Genomic DNA, 9,691 nt, shown 5'->3' on the forward strand with positions numbered 1-9,691 from the left:
AGGAGGCACATATGTTTCTAAACAGAGAAACTGACTCTCCCTTACTATTTGGCTTCCCAGAGGCACCGTTCATACAGGAATGGCAGGATAAAAGCTTGGTTCTCTTTATTTACCAGTTTTGAAATAATGAGTTGGTTCCCCAGCAGCCTCCAAAACGTGAGCAGTTTTTTTTTTTTTTTTTTTAAATTAATGGTATCATTATGACCCTGTGGCTTTAAACCTCTTTGCATGCTTCAATCCCTTGCAGCTAATGTCCTTCCTGGTGCTCAGGTTGTCCCATCTTTGGGAGTCGGTTGGCTCCTGTTGTAGTCCTTACCAGTTGGAGCATCCATGTGGGAACTTGAGTCAGGTCGGCATTTCTGTCTCGCTCAGCCTTGTCTCTGAAAGCTCAGCCAGAGCTTCCCTTGTCCGAGCTTTTCTCCTGGTGCCCCACTCCTGCCCTCAGCTCCTAAGCGGGCTAGTCCTCCGGCTCCGCTTCGTTGCCATCAGCCTCTGTCTCCCCAGCTTTACGCCCAGTCTCTTCCCCGTCAAAGCCTCCGTTTATTGCCTCTGGTTCTTTGTCTCCGTCTTTCCTCAGCTCACTGAATATTTGCTGAGTGAATGAATGACTGAATGAACCCATCTCCCAACTCTGGTTCCATTTCACTCTCTATGAACCTGTCTCCCTAAGTCTCTTGATCTCTGGGGATCGTTTTTGTTCTTTATTTTCCTTTATCTGCACCTAAAACGGGAGATAATATGCTGTCATGAGGGACAAAGGAAAGGAATTCTTGTCATTGTGATCTGATTCTCGCTTCTGCCTCTCAGACTCCACCCACATTTTTCTCCCCCACCCCCTTCACCTCCCCAGGCACCCACAACAAAGGGCGCGATTTGACCAATCCGCCACGAGAGGGCGCCTTCGCTTGCTCCAGCCCGGGCCTGCGCCTGCGCACTATTGAGCCGGGGGGCGGAGCGCCCCGCCGCGTACAGGGGATGCGCGTCAGAAGTGCACGCACAGCGCCGCGGTCAGAGCCGGCGAGCGAGGAAAGGCTCCAAGGTTTGGAGCCCCTCCTCATCCTCCCCTTCCGGGTCTAGAGGATGTTCTCCCAAACGATTATAGGGAGGCGAACCCGCATAGAGGCAGGGGACTGAACATAATGATCTTTCCCCACCCCTGACGCACTCCACCCTTCTATATCCACCCTGACTTTCAAGGACATTTCCGTTTTTCCCCAGCTCACCTCCACCCACCCACCCCCCACGACATTTTAGGGCACCAGTTTGAGGGCATAAGTGTACCCTCTTTTTATTGGTGGACTTCAGCCCTCGAAGGGGTTCCTTTAGCTTTGGGACCGCTTGAAGCCGTCCATCGGAACATGATAATGCCAGAAACCATTCTTGGGCAAACTTTTTTAACTTACAGAATGAAAAACCGAGGGGAGGGGACCATTCAGAGGTTCCACAGGCTAGTGTTCTGCACAGCCCTTTCCACATAGACACTCCCTCTCTGGAAAGTGGGGGTAACAAGGATCAAATGAGATAATGGAAGCCAAAGTGCTTTGGAAACTGTAAAGCTCTGGAGAAAGTTAAGTGGTCTTTTATTTATTTATAACTCACAGTGCTTGCAATACGGGGCCAGCCCACTGGCATAGCCTGAGAGCTGGGAGACGTCAAATTTAGAAGTCATGAATCAGTGGTAAAAAACAAACGAAACCCAGTGCTGTCGAGTCAATTCCAACTCATAGCGACCCTACTGGACAGAGTAGAACTGCCCCATAGAGTTTCCAAGGAGCGCCTGGCTGATTCGAACTGCCGACCCTTTGGTTAGCAGCCATAGCACTTAACCACTAAGCCACCAGGGTTTCCGAATCAATGGTAGAAGGATTAAAAACCGAAAAACCAAATCCATTGCCATCGAGTCTATTCGGACTCATAGCGACCCTATAAGACAGAGTAGAACTGGCCCGTAGAGTTTCTAAGGAACACCTGGTGGATTCAAACTGCTGACCTTTTGGTTAGCTGTAACTCTTAACCACTATGCCACTAGGGTTTCCAGAACGATTAGAAAGACACAAAAAAAACTCTTACATTCTTTGCAGATGATATGATTATTTATCTAGAAAATCCAAGCGCTTCTATAGGCATGTTAGAGTTATTAAGACAGCTCATCAAAGCTGCTGGCCAAGTTCAACACCCAAATACAAATAAAATAAGATACAAAATTCAACAGTGTTTCTATACACTAGCAATAATTTATTAGAAACCATAATATCTTTTTAAAAAGAAATCATCCACAATATAATTAAAATTGCACAGAACCTGGAAAAAAGCTTACAAAAGATGTTTCAAGACATTTATGCAGAAAACATTATTATAGGCTATAAAAGGAGTAAATAGATGTATTAGTTTATGGAGGAAAACCTTCAATGTCACAAAGATAATTCTCTCCATATTAATCTATCACTTCAGTGGAAGCCTAATAAATATCCCAACGGGATTTTTTTTGTGGAGTTAGGTAAACTGATTCTAAAATTCACATGGAATAGCAAAGGGCCAAAAAGAGTCTACACAATTCTGAAAAAGAATAAGGAGAGAATCTGCTCCTACCAGAGCAAGACGTATTTGAAAGCAATAGTAATTAAAATAATGTGGTATTGGTGCTGGGCTAAACAAAGACATCAATAGAATAGAGTACCTAGACACAGATCCAAGCATATGTGGGAATTTGATTTATAATGGTGGTGGCATTGCAACTCAGAGAGAGAGAACAGGCCATTCAATAAAAAGTGTTGTGACAATTTTTAATTGTGGTAAAAATACATATAACAAAACATGCCATTTCAACATTTTTACATGTACATTTCAGTGGCATTAATTATATTATATATATTATACTCCCTGTTTCCAAAGGACAATTTGCTTTTCATATGAAAAATCTTCACACCATCCGTAAATATTTGGAATTAAAGACCTAAAAGTTAAACATAAAACTTTCAAATAATTAGAAGAAAATGGAGGGGATCTCCGGGTGGGAAAGCATTTCTTAGACAACTCAAAAGATCAATCAATTTTACTACGTTAAAAAAAAAAAGGCCTTCTGCTAGGCAAGTGACATCATAAACAAACTTAAAAGACAAGGGAAGGCCTGGAAGACAATGTCAGCAGTATATAAAACAGATAAAGAGTTAATATCCAGAATATGTCCCTGGGTTGTGCAAATGGTTAATGCATGTGGCTGACAACTGAAAGAAGAAAGATCTGGCAGTCTTCTTCCAAAAAATCAGCCACTGAAAATCCTGTGGAGCACAGTTCTGTTCTGACACACACGGGGTCACCATGAGTTGGAGGGTACTAGATGGCAACTGAAGAGGTCCAGGATATGCAAAGTCGTCTGACAAATCAATAAGATAGACCTTTTGAGTGCCAACTCAAGCAGCATTCTGTCTCATTCTTCCCTAATAGAACCCCGATTTTACTCAAGATTCAAAGATCTGAGCTTTGGGGATTGCTGGGCCTTCCCTGGAGTCCTGGTGGTGCAGTGGTTAAGAGCCACAGCTGCTAACCAAAAGGTAGGCAGTTCAAATCCACCAGCTGCTCCTTGGAAACCTCCTGAGGCAGTTCTACTTTGTCCTATGAATTGGAATCGACTCAGCATGGTTTTTTTTCTTTTTTTTTGGCCTTCCCCAGCTCCATCAGGTGAAGTGTGATTGGCCTAAATTCAGCATGGTAATTTGGTCCCTCTGGTCAGCTATTAAGAAACCCTGGTGGCATAGTGGTTAAGAGCTATGGCTGCTAACCAAAAGGTCAGCAGTTTGAATCCTCCAGACACTCCTTGTAAACTCCATGGGGCAGTTCTACTCTGTCCTATAGGGTCACTATGAGTTGGAATCAACAGCAACAGGTTTATTGTTTTTTTGTTTTTTGGTCAGCTATTTTTTTTTTTTATTGGTTGAGGCATGGGCATGTATACATTTCTGGTCAGTGAGACCCAAAGGGAGGTATACTGGGGGGGGGCAATGGGAAAGAGACACTAAGAAGAAAACATCCATCCACTTCCTTCTGGTACTGGACACTGTCTGCATGGGACACCTGGAACTAAGGCAGCCATCTTGGGACTGTGAGGAGACCAGTCTAAGAAGCCAGCCAACTTGATGAGGGAGGTCTTTGATGTCACAGTTGAGCCTCTGAATTAAACAACCCTGGCAGCCCTGGCGGTGCTGTGGTTAAGCACTGGGCTGTGAACTGAAAGGTCGGTGGTTCAAACGCATCAGACAAAAGATGTGGCAGTCTGCTTCTGTAAAGGTCACAGCCTTGGAAACCCTATGGGGCAATTCTACTCTGTCCTATAGGGTCACTATGAGTAAGAATGGACTTGATGGCAACGGGTGGTTTTGAGACTTTGGCTACGTGAGATAATAAAATTTCCTTTTTCCTTGAGGCACTTTTTTTTAACTTGCCACAAAGGCTACAATAGGGTAGCAAAGGATATGGGCAAAAGCAATTCACAGAGGAGGAAACCCAGATGGCCAATAAGCATGGTAAGATGTTCTACTGTATAGGCAGGGAATGTAGATTCAAATGAGATACGATTTCACATCCATCAGATTGGCAAAAATAAAAAGCCTGACAAGAGCAAATGTTGGCAAGGATGTGGTCAAATAGGAAGACTTGTACACATGCTAGCGGTGAGAGCATACTTGGTTCAGCTGCTATAGAGAGCAGTTTGACAGTATTCGTCACGTTGAAAACATGCCTGCCCTGCAAACCTAGCTTCCTACTTCTAGGTATACACCCCAAAGATGGGTTCCCATCCATGCACCGGGAGACAAGTACCAGGGTGTTCATTAAAGCCCTGCTTATAATAGCAAAAAAAAAAAAAGAACCTAAATGTCAATTAGTAGAGGAACTGATAAAAAAAACTGTGACATATTCACCTCACAAAATACTACACGGAAGTTAAAATGAACAAACGAAAGCCATATGTAGCAACATGGCTCCATGGCGAAAACCATGTTGAGTGAGTAAAAGTCAGACACAAAATGGCACACACGGTATGAGGGTGACTAAATCTTAAAAACACAGAAATCATTACTGTATGCTGTTTTGTGAATATCTAAATGTGTAAAAAATGTAAAATTTGAAAGGATGCATTCCAAACTGGTGAGAGTTGGAACTGAGGGCAATGGGACTGGGGAGAAAGATAAAAATAAAAGGGACTTCAGCTCAAGCTCTATAATTCTATTTCTTTTATATGAAAAATCCAGAAGTAAAAACGACAGAATGCTACTAGCATTTGTAATGTCCGTTTGTTACATGATTCTCTGAGCTTTTCTTATTAAAAAAAATCTTTTCAAGCTAAAAGTGAAAAATAAGTATGAATAAGAATTTTTTTCTTACGAAAGAAGAGTTCTCTGAAGTAAGGAGCCTTCGTGGCACAGTGGTTAAGCGCTTGCCTACGAACCGAAAGATTGGCAGTTCAAACCCACCGGAGATACAACTGACCTGAAGTGGCAGGATTTCTCATTCCCTTCCCCACCCTCAAGGTCACCTGAAGTTCAGGAGTTGAGTGTGGGAGATGTAAGAGCTGCCGTTACTGAGGCTGTACCTGTGCCAGGTGCCAAGCCTTCCTGGCGGATCCTGGTGGAGCCAGTCGGGATGGAAGCTGGCAAGGGCGGGAGGCTTGTTCCCCTGAGCCAGGGCAGGTGAGGTGGAGGCTGGCGGAAGAAGGTGACTCTAAGTGCCAGCTCCCTCCTCAGGCACCCATTGCACCGAGACCCAGAGGGCAGAGGAAAAATAGAAACTATCAAACACGGAAATGTATTAGCAGTTGGAGCAGACAGTTAAAAGAGTTCTCCAAATCTGCTCATGACAAAATATATTGCCCAATCTTTCCGGTTGGTTGTTTTTTTTTTTCTTTGACCTCCCTGCATATCTTGGAGCTCCCACAGCTATGGCTGCTGTCTGCATTGCAAAATACATATTTACATGCCCTCTAAGCCAGCTAAATATAGGCTTTCTTTTAAAGCAATTGATGCTTTGGTGAAATCTTTTCTCTGTCCCACCCCCTCCCCCCCCCACAACACACACACACCCTGACTCCTTCTCTTCTCTTTCTTGAGGCTCCAAGATGTGTCTGAACTTCCCAAGTGGCTCTTGAGTGACTATGGAGAGTAACAAAAAGAGAGAGGGACAGAGCAGAGGGACGCAGGCCCAGTTTCCCCAAGGGAGGAGTCCCTGCAGGGGCAAAGGGGAACTTGAGGCACCAAGAAGCAGGAGTGAAAGACCCCTTGGGAGGTGGAGAAGGGAGGTCACCTTCGCTCCAGGATGATCCCCAAAAGATTCGTGGAAGCTGCAGGCAGGGGGTGTTTAGAATTTCTTGTAATGGACCTTGGAAAGAAATGAGAGGTCCAAAGCCCCGTGATGCAAACAGGGGTATTGATTCTCAGCCACACCTGCCCACATGCGTGCACACGTACACACACATCCATGCATACTTAGATACACATGCAACAGGCAACATTGCAAACTCCTAATTTGTACCAGGAGCTATTCTAAGTACTCTATGCATTTTAGAGCCTATTTAATCCTCGGACAACTCTCTGAGGTTGGTATAATACCTCCATTTTACAGAGGAAAGAATTTGTCAAAAGTCCAGCAGCTGGGAAGTGGCAGGTTGGGGATTCTCACAAAGGTGATCTGGCTTCAAAGCCCATGTTCTGTTTTGCCACACACACACACACACACACACACACACACACACACACACACACACACACACACACACACACACACACACACACACACACACACACACACACACACACACACACACACACACACACACACACACACACACACACACACACACACACACACACACACACACACACACACACACACACACACACACACACACACACACAGTGGGGGAGACCTAGGATCACCCATCCTCAGGAGACTCACTAAGACATTCACATTTGAGCTTTGTCAGGAAACTGAGGCATACCAAAAAGCCAAACCCTTTGCCATCAAGTCCTACTCATAGTGACCCTATAGGACAGACTAGAACTGCCCCATAGGGTTTCCAAGAAGCGCCTGGTGGGTTTGAACTGCTAACCTTTGGATTAGCAGCTGAACTCTTAACCACTACACCACCAGGGCTTCCGAACTGAGGCCTCGGGAGGAGAAGTGACTTGCCCAAGGTCACCCAGCTAATGGGTGGAGCAAGCACTCAAGGCAGGCCCTATGAGTCTCACAACTTTCCTCTTCTCCACTGGCTAAGTCACTTCCTTCTCCAGGTCTGTCTTCCTCATTACCCTGTGAAGAGAGTCAGTCAAAGGCCACTAAAGGCATCCTGGATTTGAGTTCTCCTGCATGTGAGTGTGTACTCACATGAACGCCTTTCTGGCATCTTAAGCTGATGCCCAGATCCCTGGCAGGGGAAGATGGATGGACGAAAGCCGTTGGGGCAGGGACCACTGATCACCACAGCACTGCCAAAGTGCAGGGCCTGGGCTCGCTTCTGCTCAGATGATCCCAGCCATAGAAATGCCACTTTCAGAGGCTGTCTCAAAGCTCCAGGGCTAGGAAGAAAAGCCAACCTTGGCACCCAGCCTGGGCCTGAGCCCTGGGTGCTGAGGGCTTGGAGCTTATCACAAATCAGGCCCCTCACTGCCTTTATCACCCGCCTCTGCAGTCACACCTGGTGTTTGAAACTAGCAAGCCTCCAGGCAGAGCACTAAAGGGACCCTCCCAGAGGGCCTCTATCAGGCCGGGGCAGGGGCGGGGGTGGGGCGTGGAAAAATAGGGAGGGGCTTTACTGGAGGAGGGCTGGGGGCAGTTCTTTGCCTATAGGAAGACTCAGGCTTTTTTGGCAAGGGCTGGTGGCACAGGCAGGCAGCCCTGGCGGCTGCAAGCAGTTTGAGCTGACTACTAACCTAAAGGTTGGTGGTCAGAACCCAACCAGTGGCTCGGGGCCAGTGCGGGGGCGGGGGGGTGGCGGGGAGCAAGGTGATCTTACTTCTGTAAAATTACAGCCAAGAAAATGCTATGAAGTAGTTATACTCTAACACATGGGGTGGCCATGAGTCGGAACTGACTCCACGGCACCAAGTTTGGTGGCACAGGTACCTCCTTCCCCACCCACCTTACCTGTCCACGTCACACAACAAGTAAGTGCTGGAGTCAGGATTTCAACCCTGGCAGTCTGGCTCCTGGGTCAGTCTTGGGTCTCACTCTGCCATCTGTCTGTGGGAAAAGGTAAGAAAGAACTTTCACCCAAACAGAGAAGACCACCAGGCAGCTTAGCCCTCAAGGCCTCCTCCATAAAGGACAATGTAAAGAGAAAGGACGGTTTAATTATCCTGGGGTGCTAAACTGGAGGAAATAGGTGAGGACTGCAGCATGAGAAATGAAAATTAGGTCTAAACCCTTCAGTTTGGATGGAAATCCTCCCAAATGAAGTTCCCCTCCCAGGAGATGAGATTACTGCCCCAGGCAGGTAGGGAGGAGATGGGGGAAGGTGACACCCCATTCTCCACCTATCTCACAGGCCAGCCAGTTTGGTGTCTGACCCTGGGAAAGCGTTTAGCATCGCTCAGAAAAGCTTCTTGGGGAATTCTGGCTGGGGGTGTTGCTAAACTATGAAATAATCATCCTACTCCTTTGCCTCAGTCACCCAAGCTCTGGGCCAGCTCCACCCTCTTGCATCCCAAAGCATTTAAAGGGGTTTCATCCTTGGAAGCCTCAGGATCCAGGCTTCCCAGTACTTCCAATTCATTCCAAGCTGTTGCTGGAAATGTGTTTTTTGTTGTTGTTGGTGGGGGGCGGGGGCCCAGAGTCTCTGGGCTTGTCTCTGAGAACCTTGGCAACTCCTCCCTCCCTCTGAAGGGCCAGGGGTGGGGTGGGGGGGGAGGGTGGTTGCTTCTCCACCTGGCCAGAGGCATGGGCACAGACCCCTTGGGCTGGGAACAGTTACCATGACTCACCACAAAGGGTGTGGTAGATTCTGGGCAGAACACCCAGGGGCCTGTGCCCTCCTCCAACTCACTCGAGAGCTTCTGAGGACACTCTGCCCAACCCCCCAAATCCCAACTGGTTGAGATCTCTCTCCTCCCCCAACTTCCAGAGCGGGTTTGAAGGGCCATGGGAGGGGGTTTCCAGCCCCAACCTTGAGGTTGGAAACCTAAGTCCCAAAGCTTGTTCCTATAAGAGGTCTTCTAAAAAGGGTTAAAAAGGAAGGGAGCCTGAGAGCTTCTTCACCCTGCCTATCCCGAAGTGCAAAATTGGGGAGGGGGCAGTTTCCTGGGCAGCCGAGCAAAGAAGAGGCAGATGACAATGGTAAGCCCGGGTTCATTTCCGGCTCTCCAGCTCAGAACCCAAGTCTTCCCTCCCCTTAGCACCAGCCTCAGGATCCAGCCCTGTGGTTCCTGGCCCCTCCCCATCCCAATATCCAGAGTTCCCAGGCGGCTTCCCGCACCCCACCCCCAATCCTGTACTGAGCTCCTTTGCACGTGCTAACGGGTTAATATCCCACAAAACCCACACACGCCCCTTCAGTGGTGGGGTGCTAAGAGTCCCTTCGCCAACCCTTCCAGACCAGGGGACAGAGAGTGGAAGATTGGGACGGGGAGGAAGAGGACGAAGAGGAAGAGGGCGGGGGAGAAGGCAAAGGCCGCAGGAAAGCCTGAGATGCAGGAAGCAGCTGGGG

General features: G+C 47.5%; 1 long non-coding RNA gene across 2 annotated transcripts; it reads right to left on the reverse strand.

Moving 5' to 3' along the window:
• Nucleotides 1–136: 136 nt before the first annotated feature.
• On the reverse strand, nucleotides 137–9,666 carry LOC126062201 (uncharacterized). 2 transcript variants are annotated; one of them, XR_007513989.1, is made up of 6 exons: nucleotides 8,970–9,666; nucleotides 8,134–8,229; nucleotides 7,375–7,565; nucleotides 6,074–6,369; nucleotides 5,588–5,696; nucleotides 137–721 (listed from the first exon to the last, which is right to left on the reverse strand). It is a non-coding gene; the product is annotated as an uncharacterized LOC126062201 (long non-coding RNA). The 2 variants fall into 2 exon arrangements; XR_007513988.1 differs by lacking the exon at nucleotides 137–721 and adding an exon at nucleotides 2,453–3,373.
• Nucleotides 9,667–9,691: the final 25 nt, after the last annotated feature.

Source organism: Elephas maximus, chromosome 19 (genome assembly GCF_024166365.1).
Source record: "Elephas maximus indicus isolate mEleMax1 chromosome 19, mEleMax1 primary haplotype, whole genome shotgun sequence".
Classification (NCBI taxonomy): domain Eukaryota; kingdom Metazoa; phylum Chordata; class Mammalia; order Proboscidea; family Elephantidae; genus Elephas; species Elephas maximus.